Source organism: Amblyomma americanum, chromosome 2, assembly GCF_052857255.1.
Source record: "Amblyomma americanum isolate KBUSLIRL-KWMA chromosome 2, ASM5285725v1, whole genome shotgun sequence".
NCBI classification, from domain to species: domain Eukaryota; kingdom Metazoa; phylum Arthropoda; class Arachnida; order Ixodida; family Ixodidae; genus Amblyomma; species Amblyomma americanum.
The window spans coordinates 231,299,608-231,312,654 of NC_135498.1; the positions used below are offsets into that span (position 1 = coordinate 231,299,608).

General features: G+C 51.1%; 1 pseudogene; it reads right to left on the minus strand.

Annotated features, from left to right (window-relative positions):
• Window positions 1-6,375: 6,375 nt before the first annotated feature.
• LOC144120398 (uncharacterized) overlaps window positions 6,376-13,047 on the minus strand; it is a 76,336-nt pseudogene continuing 69,664 nt past the window's right edge.

Consider the following 13,047-nt stretch of genomic DNA (forward strand, 5'->3'; position numbering starts at 1 on the left):
CTGCTCCGCTGCTTCCAAGTGAACGGATCCTATGAAGTGCCCAGTTCTTATAGCGCTGGTCCACCTGACGGCTATCCACAGATGTCGGTTTAATCGATGACGGGTGGGTGTTGCCAATCTTCTTCGGCGTCCACGTGTCCAGCAGAACCGTTGGCGGCAAGGCTTTCCGGTTTATATGCGGTGACAAGACCGGGCGCGATAAGGCGGTGTTATTTACTGCTCCCCTGCTGCTAAGTGATCGTATCCTACGATGTCTCCAGATCTTGTAGCACTGGTCCACTTGACGGTGTTCACAGATGCCGGTATTTGCCCCATGGCGAAGGCGAGCTCCCATTATTAATTTCCGATTTCAACAGCGTGCATCCGTTCGTATCATTTTCCCATAGGTATACTAGATCTACAATCTTTTTTCTTGACATCTCAGTTTCACTTCACGAAGACGGCTGAACTACAGCATTCTACCGTAAAGCGACTGGCCGGTCTACCCTTTGCCACTAGCCATGTCAAACATGTTAAAACCAGCAACCCCTTGAGTCAAGCGGTTTGCTTCAAACGAATTTGCTCGGAACGCCCTGATTTGGAACGCAACTGCGCTACGCTTCATAGCTCGCTGACTAAGCAGATTTACCCGCTGCAAATAGTAGACGACGTCATAAAGCTCGGCGATACAGATCTCTGAATGAATCTACTTGCCAATGACGAACCGAAAATTCAGCACTTTCATACCAACCTTGTATTGACCCATTCTGTATCTGCTCCAGAAGTTTCGACGAACCTAAAGAAGCAGTACAGCATTCTTATGCAAAGTCATAGCCTGAAGAACATAATATCACAGCCACTCAGATCATTTTAAAGAAGATCAAAAAGCGTACGTTATATATTAACATCATCAAAAACCAATTCGCCGGAACCCGCAGGCTGCGACCCTAAAAAAGTGGCACTTTTTTACAAGAGTAGCTGTAAAGTATGTCAGCACATGACCACATCTCGGAGCGGCGGTGGTACCGGTGCACTCTTTCGTTTCAATATTCAAATTAGAATCAAATTTGTTTCTGCCTTTCAAAGGTGCAGAGCACGGAGGCGCAGAAAAAGCAGTAAGATACAGCTTGACAAAGCCGCAGCCCACTTTTGCTTGGCAGTGGCTCGACAGGAAGGCTTATAAACCAAAGGCAATTGGTTAACGTATTAACAGGTGTACAATAATGAAACTACAAAATAAAGTGAAACCGAAAACAGAAATAGGGGAGACCTTTCTCCTGCACTGGGCATAGTGAGACTGACGACATGATATATTTAATTGCTTTCCAAACAGTAGATTCAGTCGGTAATGAAAATAAAAAGTTGACTTTTTCGTGAGGCTGTCGAACGTTAATTGACGATCTTGGTCACGCCACACCATTACATTCTTTTAACTCGTCAGTGGCCGTGGCTGCTCCGTCCAAGAAGGAGCACTAATTGTAGCACGTACTCTGCCGCATGAGTCACATCGAAAGTGAGTGCCCAAAATTTTTTCGGTTTGGTGTCTGTAACTCTTTTCTGGATTTTTATCACTGAGTCAGGCCCAAAAGAGCTGAAAAATATCTGAGGTTGGGGCGTCTCGATACTTGATTTGTGATTGACAATAAGCTATTTCCCGCAAACAACGCCTTTCGGAAGAGCACAGGTTCATCACAAAAATAAGTGACTCGTACATTCCGCTTTCAGACTCAGTCCTGGAAAATGGCATTTTTCTGGGCCAGTTGGTATGAATCCATGATTTGGGCCAGCATAAACTTTGGGACAGAAAAAAAAAAACAGCAGTGTGTTCCGTGTTCTATGTGTCTCTCTTCGTTTCTGTCCCAAAGTTCATGCTGGCCCAAATCATGGATTCAGTCCTGGTGTTGTAAGAAAGTGAAACTACACAGCACTCAAACAAACACCCCCTGTACATAACAGCTGCGTATTAGCGCATGCATAAACTAAAGGAGTCCACGAGGCAATAATTGAAGCCTATCTTGCCCCTGAGAGAACGTGCAAACAAGAAATGCATTTCAGGAACGCCATGGCATCTCCTAAGGCGGTTCTCTCCCAAAGATATTGGCTTCAGTATGCCTGTGTTCCGTCACTTCTTGTGCTCATTTCGCGTCGGTTTCTTTAACGAGCGAATGGAAAGCTTCATATAATCAACTTAATATTAAAGCTCATTCTCTCAATCCGATTAGGCGTCAAATGGTGAGTATTCACTGGCGTCACAGTGGCCGACGTTTTGCTGTCTGCGAAGCACGGTTAAAGGCCGCGTACGTCTAAAAGGCGTATAGCCTCCTTCTCCGGCCTGCACTGCTGAAGCTAGGCGCTGGACAGCAAAATGGCAACATGACGTCTCGCGAATACCCTACTCCCGTCTGTTCGCTGGAGTTGCCGGACTACGGTCGCCCAAATAATAATAATAATTGGTTTTGGGGGGGGGGGGGGGGAAAGGAAATGGCGCAGTATCTGTCTCATATATCGTTGGAAACCTGAACCGCGCCGTAAGGGAAGGGATAAAGGAGGGAGTGAAAGAAGAAAGAAAGAATGATTTCCCGTAGTGGAGGGCTCCGGAATAATTTCGACCACCTGGGGATCTTTAACGTGCACTGACATCGCACAGCACACGGGCGCCTTAGCGTTTTTCCTCAATATAAACGCAGCCGCCGCGGTCGGGTTCGAACTCGGGAACTCCGGATCAGTAGTCGAGCGCCCTAACCACTGAGCCACCACGGCGGGGCTGCCCAAATTTGCAGATTCGAAAAAAACGGCGCGAAATATGGGGACAACACAGAAACAAACAGGACAGGACGAACGTCAGCTTACAACTGAATTTTATTTCGCGCCAAACCTGCCTTTTTGTAAGGCAACACGCCGTAACATCCGCGAAATAACGAATTAGCAGTCACGATGTCAACACACGCGGTACAACAAATCACAGAAAGAGATCTAATGTATCAAGCCCGATAAGTAATCACATAACTTATTTATCATGGCCATCTGGAAGAAAAAAACTAAACAACATCAAGAAAATGTTAGAAAGAGCTCTAGATCAGCATGAAAATGAAATGATAATGACCAAGCAAACCCTTAAGAACCGAAAGCAATACAACCGCATCAGAAGCGATACCAGATGACTGTCACATATAATAAGGAGTCTATAATAAAATTATGAAGAAAAGAGGTGTGAAGAAGACGACGTGGATTAACCGAAGAGTAAAGAAGAAGAAGCAGTTGGTGAGGTGGAAAGAGATGATTGGTGGAGAAGAGCAGAAGGAGAAGACAACGACAAGGCTTACGTGGACTAACGCCAAGGCTATAAAATGGCGAGGGAGAGCGAGGCACGGGGGGGGGGGGGGGGAGGAACAGAGAAGTGGAGGCTCCGGCGGGTCAGGGAAGCTTTGGCTGGAAGAGAGCAACGCCGGCTACTGCTCCGGTGAGCTCGCGTTCTACGGCTTCGCATCGTGGACTTCCTGCCGTTCCTGAGCCCATACCGAGGAGTTAACTGTCGCTACCACCAGCTACGACCAGGGGTGTCTCCAGCGCTGTTACCACTCATCCGGGTGGTGCCCCCAACGCCAACACCGGCATCACCTCCACGGGCGCTTGGACCGGGAGCTTCTACGACGCAGCCTGCGACGCCACCAGCGATGCCAGCCCAAGCACGTCGAACACCGCCTCGACGCCGGCTACTGGATCTATACAACGCCGCAGCCGCATCGAACCAAGCGTGAGCACGAACGCCGACCACTAACAATAGCACACTAATAGTAGACGCTGGTAGCAGTGTTCCCGGGTCGTGTGTAGTTTTATTCTTTGTGTTTTGTGTTAGTTTTGTTAGTTTTGTGTTCTTGTGTGTGTGTCACGCAGGGTGTATTAAATGCGCGTCTGTGTTGGTACCCCTGTCGCCTAGTCCATTCTTTCGGTCTGAGTATTCTCCGTGGAGATCCGTGACAATGACCAACAAGAAACGTCGAAAACAGGTGAACAATGAAGATTTAAGACCAAAGCCGCGTCAAAGTTGCAAGAGGCGAAAGGCGTGATGAGTGCAAAAACCTTTAACAACCGGAACCGGTCAAACAGCTACCATATGGATGAAATCTGATGACCGACAAGAAACATGAGAAAAAAGTTAAAAAATTGAGAAACAGCTCGGACCAAAGTCTGCGTCAAAGGCAGAAACTGCCAACAGAATTCCGCGCAAACAACGGCACACTGTCAGAAAGAATGGCATTTTCTGCCTTAGACGCAGACTAGTCTAAGCGTGTTTTTCTCTTTTTTTTCTCTTTTTGTCCATGTTTCTTGTCGGTCATCGGTTATCATTCATATGGTTGCTGGTTGATCGGTTCCATTTGTTAAATTTTTTGCACTCATCACGCCTTTCGTCTTTTGTAACTTTGAAGCGGCTTTGGGCTTAAATATTCATTCTCCTTTTTTTCCACATTTCATGTTGGTCATCTTATCGCTCCTCATGCGGTTGTATCGCTTTCAATTGTTAAGGGTTCGTTTGGTCATGATCGTTTGATTTTCATGCTGATGTAGAGCTGTTCGTTATAGTTTTATTGTTGTTGTTTGGTTTTTTTCGTTTTTCTTTCGGATGATCATGATAAATTATGTGATGTGGTGGCTTCTCGTGCTTCATGTATGAGATTTCTTTTAGTGGTCTGTTGTACGGTGGGTATTGACTTAAGTGACTTTGCGAATGCGTGACTTCACTGATGTTACTAAGTGTTGGCTTACAACAACGCACGGTTGAGGAGAAATAAAATTCAGTTGTAAGTTGGCGCTAGTCCAGTCGTGTATGTTTCTCTTTTGTCCCCGTATTTCGCACCGTTTTTGTTGTGAATCATAGACCAAACAGCCCAAACTAGAGTTCTTCATATTTGAGGAAAACGGCAGCTAAAGGCACTTCATGCTTAATAAGCTGGACAACGTAGTACAAACAAATGATTGCAGTCATACAGTGAATCTTCATTTTGTAACAGCCTGAGATTTGTGGGAATCCTAGCACTCCGCCTCTGCTTCCGCGAGGCCACTGCCAGCGTCTTCCACTGTTCTCTTCTCTCCCTCTCCCCTGCCTAGGTGGATGTAGTTGTGGTACTATCACTAATCACTGCCATTTGTTGGCAGCTCTGCTCGGCGGCACGAGTCTTTGCCCACTGGGGCATGGCGGATTTCATGACTCGCTCAGCCAGATTTCTGAATTTACAGATCTGGCTCGGGCGACAGAGTGCATCGCCGCTAGACCGTCCGAACAGGATATACTCATCTGGGACATATATATCCGACTTATCCGCATCTGACACAGCGGATGTAGGGTACGTTACAGATCAAGTCTGCCGAACCCTGTGGAATTCGTTCGCCCTGTGACCTCCTGCGGCTCCACCCTGCCAGCCGGACTCAGTGACCTTAGAAAGGCGGACCTTGCATTGACTGCTCACTCTATCTAGCAAACCAACCCAGTGGTCGCCTCGAGAGGAGATAAGATCACAACACTGCCCTGGAGACCTGTACTCCTGCTATAATGAGCTAGGGGTGTCCACTGCTCACGTCGTCTTTTGCGCGCAGCGGAACATTGCTTTTCGCGCGTCCCCAGGACGTGGAGACTCTGTGCGTTTGTCGGTGGAGGACGACACAAATAAACTTCTGCTTTGCGTAGTCGGGGTATTTCCTTTTGGGGCGTCCAGCCTTCATGTGGTGATGGTTAGACGGGGCCCTTGGCTCGAGTGATACTTAATCCCGTGAAGCTTGGTGGCCTGCGCTCACCTAGAAATCACGCTGGACAGAGAGCGGAGCAGTAGTTCCGCTGTCTTTCCAACGGACCGTTTATGACCTTGGTACCGTTGCAATTATTGTTGGATAGCACACATGTGAGTAGAGAAGCTGTGTCTACATTTATGGAAACCACCCGCTGTTCCTTCGAGGAAAGCATATATGGACCGCTCCTGAAGGTGTTCTTTCCTATACAGGAAGCTAATACCCGAAGACAGTGTTGTAAGCGCCTCATGCTTAGAGCCACAATCCTGTTCAATCCCTTTTGTGTGCCGTTTGCCAGCTCTTAGCGCGTCGAAACACACCAACTTGTCTTGCGGGCATTCGTCTGGAAATAACTCTCCGACAGTAAGCACGCATGTGTGTCATATTATTCTGTGCCTGCTCCTTATGACGGTTAACGCGCCATTCGCCGCGCTACCCCGATCATCTGGGACATATGTATCCTACTCATTCGAACCTGAGACAGCGGAAGTAGGGTACGCTGCTCCTCATCTCTGCCGAACCTTGTGGGATTCGTTCATCAAAAAGATTTACCACAGCGCCATAATTGAGCGCGTTGCCCAGAGCTGTGCCTTGCTCAGATGGGACAAACTGGTCTTACTGCATTCTCTTCACCGTTCGGAAGACGTCCGGGGCCAACTTTGGTTTGGTGGCCAAGTCCGCACTCTTCTTCTTCAGCCGGACGCCGAGGAACAGCGTCCCGGTCACTTTTGGCAGCTTGGCAGCGAACGAGGCCACCTCCTGCGTTTAAATGGCACGAGCTGTTCAGTGACACAGCTTTCAAGAACTTGGAAGAATAAAAAAAGTAAAGAATGATTCGCGAATGAGAAATCAAATGAACAGCGTTAGCTAAGTCGTTTTCACCTATGCTTTGGACACACTTGAATACCAACGTGTACATTATGAAACGACGATTCGTTTGGTACCACACGCATCTTTCTGCGACCACTGGGATCGCCCGCCGCGGCCGTCTGAAGGTCACCTTCATTACGGTTTCGAGGAACAAAGGTTGTCGGTATGAAACCCTTACATAAACCAGCCTTCATCTCGACTAAAACTTTTTGCGCCGAATCGTGCCGATTTGTTTGGCGCGGGCGCTCGGTCTGAGCGGGCGCTCGGTCTGAGCGATGGCAGTGCGGCTACTTCTTCTTTGCCTCAGTAAATATAGGATGATGCCCTACTTCTTCTTGACAGAGCATACGTCAGTTGGGGAGAAATAGCGAAATATACAGTACTAGCTTAATCTTCTGAGTTAATCTTCTTCACATGCCTACTGTTGTTTATTATGCCAATAGCTCGCGAAACATTCTTGCATGTACCATCAAAATGTTGATCCAAGTAAGGTTACTGGAAGAATGAACACCCAGAACCTTCATACTCTCTACAGTTTTAATCGGACTGTTACCAAGCCTAGTTTACACATTTGCTTTTCGGCCGCAATAGGACCGCCTTAGTATTTTTTGTGTTTACAGGTAGCAAATTTTGATTCGTCCATGTTGCGAACACCCGTATTGTCTCATTACTAACTATTTCTATGTCAAGTTGTTTTTCCTGTGATTAATAAACTTGTGTTATCAGCGTAACAGATCAAAGAAATCTGTGGGTTAGGAAACAAGCAATGCAAATCATTGACATACAAGTGGAATAAAAGTGACTCTAAAATACTTGCCTTAGGAACTACTATTTTATGTCCTTAATGTGTGAAACAAAATTGCCAATTGATACAAACTGCTTACGTTGACTTAAGACGCTAGTAACTGATGCGAAACACCACGGACACCGTGTGATATTAGTTTAAGAAGGAGGTTTTCATGCCGCAAGGAATCGAAAGCCTTAGAGAGTTCTATGTATAATCAAAGTGTTAAATCATTTTCCAAAAGCTTTTTAATATTGCCACACTGCTGACTTTCTGCCGGCGCCACCTGGAGGTCGAACTGTGTTCCCGAGCGCGTGGCCGAACGTCTTCTTTGTCCAGAACGAGCGCGGCGGTGCTGGCAAACCTCGCCCGAGTGAACAGCTTTGTTCTCTGTATTTTCGCCGGTGACATTTTTGGTGGAGCCGTGCTGGGTATCATCCCATGTACGCTGACCGGGACGATAGCCCTGACGCTTCTCCCCGACGAGCAGACGCCACACCTGTCCACAAAGCGAGCCGTCGCCTGCGAGGCCTGCAACCCGAATTTGAGCCACTCACGATTCCTGCTCGGGCCATGACTTCCGCCACTGGCAGCCAGACAGGTCAGTCCTTCGGCAGTGCCCCGCCGTTCGTCTTTCTTGCACCTCGGTCGCCACCATCCTTCCACGGCGACCGGTTCGAGGATGTAGAAGATTGGTTGGCCGGTTTTGACCGTGTGGCCACGTTCAACCAATGGGACGACGAGCGAAAGCTGCTGAACGTGTACTTCGCACTGCAAGACTCGGCGAAAACGTGGTTCGAGAACCACGAGGCGTCCTTCTCTAACTGGGCAGCTTTTCGCCGCGAGGTGCTCGCCACGTTCAGTTCGAGCGAGCGAAAGGAGAATGCCGAACTTGCCCTTCGCTCCAGGTCACAGCAGTCCAACGAGAGCGTGGCCATGTTTATTGAGGACATGACCCGCCTCTTCAATCGGGCCGACCCAGCCATGCCCGAAGCTACAAAGGTGAGGCACCTTATGCGTGGGGTAAAGGAGCAGCTGTTCGCTGGCCTCATGCGCGACCCTCCGAGAACTGTCGCCGCCTTTGCCAAGGAAGCGACGACCATAGAACGTTCCTTGCAGGAACGGAGTGCCCAATACGGCCGTCAGGCAAATGTAGCGGCCGCTCAGTATTGCACGTCCTTCCCAGGCCCCGGGGATGAGGCGCTGCGAGCGCTTGTGCGGAGCATTGTCCGCGAAGAACTGCGACACCTCCACTTGAGTGCTCCGTCAGAAAGCGTACCTTCGACAGGCGATGTTCTCCGTGACGAAATCCGGCGAGCGGTGCAGCCACCCCCAGCACCCCTTTCGGAGCCGCACGTAATGTCCTACAGCGATGCCCTGCGCCGACCTGCCTCGGCGCCGCAAGCGTTCCGCCCCGTTGCCGAACAACCACCACCCCATCGTTACGTGCGTCCCATCGAGCAGCAGCAGGACCCGTGCCCTCCATTCCGCAAAGCGTACGTGTGGCGAACGTCCAACGACCGTACGCTCTGCTACCACTGCGGGGAGCCCGGCCATGTTCTGCGGAATTGCCCGTACCGGCGGATGGGTCTAAGAGGATTCCCACCGGACGCGCCTCGACCGCGCTATGGTGAAAGACCGCGGGACATAGAGGAGTACCTGAACTCTCAAGTGCCGCCCCCGACATCACAGCGGCGACAGTCGCGATCGCCATCCCCGAGGCGCTTTGCTACGCCCAGTCGGCCCTCAACCTCCGGTCAGTTCAGAGGCACGTCCCCTCGGCGGGAAAACTGAAGACGGCGTCCTCCGGGGGTAGGGCCGCCGCCGCTGCACGAAGTCAACAGCCTCCACCCGACGATTAAACGCGACGGCCCGAGCGTCAACGACCCGATCCGACGACCTCACCGACGTGCTGCGAACGATTAGTTCCCGCTGAAATTTTAGTAACCGTCGACAGTTATGAACTGACCGCACTCGTCGATACCGGCGCTCATTTTTCTTTGATGAGCAGGGAGCTAGCCATGACACTCCGTAAGGTTCTGACGCCTTGGTGTGGACCCGTGATCCGCACTGCCGGTGGCCATGTCGTGACACCAATCGGCGTCTGCACTTGCCGCATCCAAATCCGTGGTCTTACTTTCACCGGCTCCTTTGCCGTGTTAGCTGACTGTTCAAAGGACCTCATACTGGGCATGGATTTCCTTCACGAGTATGGTGCGATCATAAACCTTCAGGAACTCATGGTATCTTTTTCCGCCCAGCGAGCCGTTAACACAACCACCGAGCCCTGTAAAGTAATGTTGCGCATATGTGACAACCACATAACAATCCCTCCGCGAGCCAGCAAGTTCGTCACAGTCGAGTGTACTGACAGCACCGGCGCTCCTGGCATTGCTGAAGCGAACATGTCCCTGCTACTCGCTCGGCAAGTTTGTGTCGCCCGAGGCCTAGTAGACCTTGCCAATGGTCGTACCGAAATCTTAGTCACGAACTTTACTCGTGAACCGCAACATTTGACGAAGTCAGAAGTCGTCGCTTATTTTGACGAGCTTGGAGAGTGTACGAGGCAGTGCTCTTTATCCACCACGTCAGACCTCGCCGACGCGACGGCTACAGCCATTCCGACTGACGTGAACCCGCACCTTTCGGCCAGTCAGAAAAACTGCGTGCAAAGCCTAATCTATTCCTTCCGCGACTGTTTTGCGGAAACTTCCAAGGTCCGACAGACGCCGCTTACCAAGCATCGAATTGTCGTTGCCGACGACCAAAGACCAATTTGCCAGCGCCCTTATCGCGTGTCTTCCAAAGAACGCGATGCCATCCGCCGCCAAGTTACACAGATGCTCCAGGACGACGTCATCCAACCTTCCACGAGCCCCTGGGCATCGCCTGTTGTTCTCGTCACGAAGAAAGATGGCACCCTCAGGTTCTGCGTCGATTACAGGCGCCTGAATACCGTCACGAAAAAAGATGTGTACCCTCTGCCCCGCATTGATGATTCCCTAGACCGCCTGCGCCATGCCACCTTCTTTTCATCCCTTGACCTCCGCAGTGCGTATTGGCAAATAGAGGTCGACGAACGCGACCGAGAGAAGACCGCCTTTATTACGCCAGACGGTTTATACGAGTTTAAGGTACTCCCTTTTGGCTTGTGCTCGGCCCCTGCCACGTTCCAACGATTGATGGACACCGTGCTGTCCGGTCTGAAGTGGCAGACATGCCACGTATATCTTGACGATGTCGTGATCTTCTCTGACACGTTTGATGAGCACCTGAAACGCTTGCGTGCTGTTTTCGAGGCCATACGTTCCGCTGGTCTCTCTCTCAAGCCAGAGAAATGTCACTTTGCATTTCAAGAGCTGAAGTTTCTTGGTCACATTGTCAGCGCACGAGGTGTTAGTCCAGATCCCGAAAAGACGGCCGCCGTAGCTGCCTTCCCTAAGCCAACAGACAAACGGAGCCTGCGTCGTTTCTTGGGCCTCTGCGCGTACTATCGCCGGTTTGTTCCCAATTTCTCCCGGCTAGCAGAGCCTTTGACCCGCCTGACGAAGGATTCTGAACCCTTCATCTGGGGCCAAGACCAGGACAGCGCCTTCACAGAACTCAAGTCCCGTCTGCAGTGTACGCCTGTGCTTGGCCACTTCGACGAAGAGGCCGACACTGAACTGCACACTGATGCTAGTAACGTTGGCCTCGGCGCGGTCCTTGTTCAGCGGCAGGATGGTCTAGAACGCGTGATTGCTTACGCCAGTCGCACTTTGTCCCGTTCAGAAGTCAATTATTCCACAACGGAAAAGGAATGTCTAGCTGTGCTGTGGGCCGTTACGAAATTTCGTCCGTACTTGTATGGCCGCCCGTTTCGGGTCGTGAGCGACCACCATTCACCCTGTTGGTTAGCGAACCTGAAGGATCCCTCGGGGCGGCTTGCTCGATGGAGTCTTCGGTTACAAGAATTTGATGTCACCATCGTGCACAAGTCTGGCCAGAAACACAGCGATGCTGACTGTCTATCCCGCGCCCCAATCCTGTGCCCCACTGACGAGTCCGACGACGATTCCGCTTTTCTTGGTGCCCTCACCACGTCCACCCTTGCCCAACAACAAAGGGCCGATTCTGACCTGCTGCCCCTCATAGAATACCTTGAAGGAATCGCCCCATCTCCACCTCGGCTCTTCAAGCGCGGACTGTCATCGTTTTGCTTGCGCGATGGGGTACTCTACAAAAAGAACTACGGCCCAACGGACACTGTCTATCTGCTTGCAGTGCCAGCTGCGCTTCGTGACGAAGTTCTGCGCGCGTGCCACGACGACCTTTCTTCGGGCCATCTCGGGTTTTCCCGCACGTTGGCGCGCATACGCACCAAGTACTACTGGCCCAAGCTTGCTGCGGTTGTCCGCCGTTACGTCCGAACCTGCCGAGAATGTCAGCGCCGGAAGACGCCACCGACTAAACCAGCCGGGCTCCTGCAGCCTATCGATCCCCCGCGCCTCCCATTTCAACAGGTCGGCATGGACTTACTCGGTCCGTTTCCGGCGTCTTCCATGGGTAACCGGTACATTGCTGTTGCCACTGACTATCTCAGCCGCTACTGTGAGACCAAGGCTCTTCCCCGTGGTACCGCCGCCGAAGTCGCAAGTTTTTTCATTCATAACATTGTGCTTCGTCACGGAGCTCCAACGGTCGTATTAACTGACAGGGGAACCCCGTTTACGTCGGCACTTACGAACGAGGTACTTCGACTCAGTGGCACCAGTCATCGAAAGACAACAGCGTACCATCCGCAAACCAACGGACTGACTGAGCGGCTTAACAAGACAATTGCCGATATGCTTTCTATGTATGTCGACGATGACCACGCGAACTGGGACCGGATACTTCCTTACATAACGTTCGCGTACAACACTGCGCTTCACTCCTTTCCATTTGGTGCACGGTCGCGAAGCCTTGACCATGCTGGACGCCATGCTTCTTCCGGATCCTACTCCCTCTTCTGTCGTGGATGCCGACCAATTTGTCCGTGACGCCGAAGTTGCTCGCCAATTTTCTCGACAGCGAATCCGGTGCCAACAACAACGCGACGCCGAGCGTTACAACCTCCGCCGCCGGGAGGTGATTTACACACCCGGTGACCAAGTCTGGGTGTGGAGCCCAATCCGTTTGCGAGGGCGCTCCGAGAAGCTTCTTCGCCGTTACTTTGGTCCGTACCAGGTGTTACGCCGCCTCAGCGCGGTGACCTACGAGGTGCTCCCTCAAGGAACTGCCCGGTCCTCTCGACACCCGACGTCCGAGGTCGTCCACGTGGCGCGAATGAAGCCGTTTTATTCCCGTTAGCCCCGGACCCAACCCCGCCATTACCTTTCGCCTTATTTTTTTTTCTTCCCCTCGCGTGCGGCATCGAGTCGATGCCTCTTAGATGGGAGGGGCAATGCCACGCTGCTGACTTTCTGCCGGCGCCACCTGGAGGTCTAACTGTGTTCCCGAGCGCGTGGCCGAACGTCTTCTTTGTCCAGAACGAGCGCGGCGGTGTTGGCAAACCTCGCCCGAGTGAACAGCTTTGTTCTCTGTATTTTCGCCGGTGACAATATTAATTCCTTTTGCATCATTAACTCTGTTTCGATAGCGCGATACTTGCG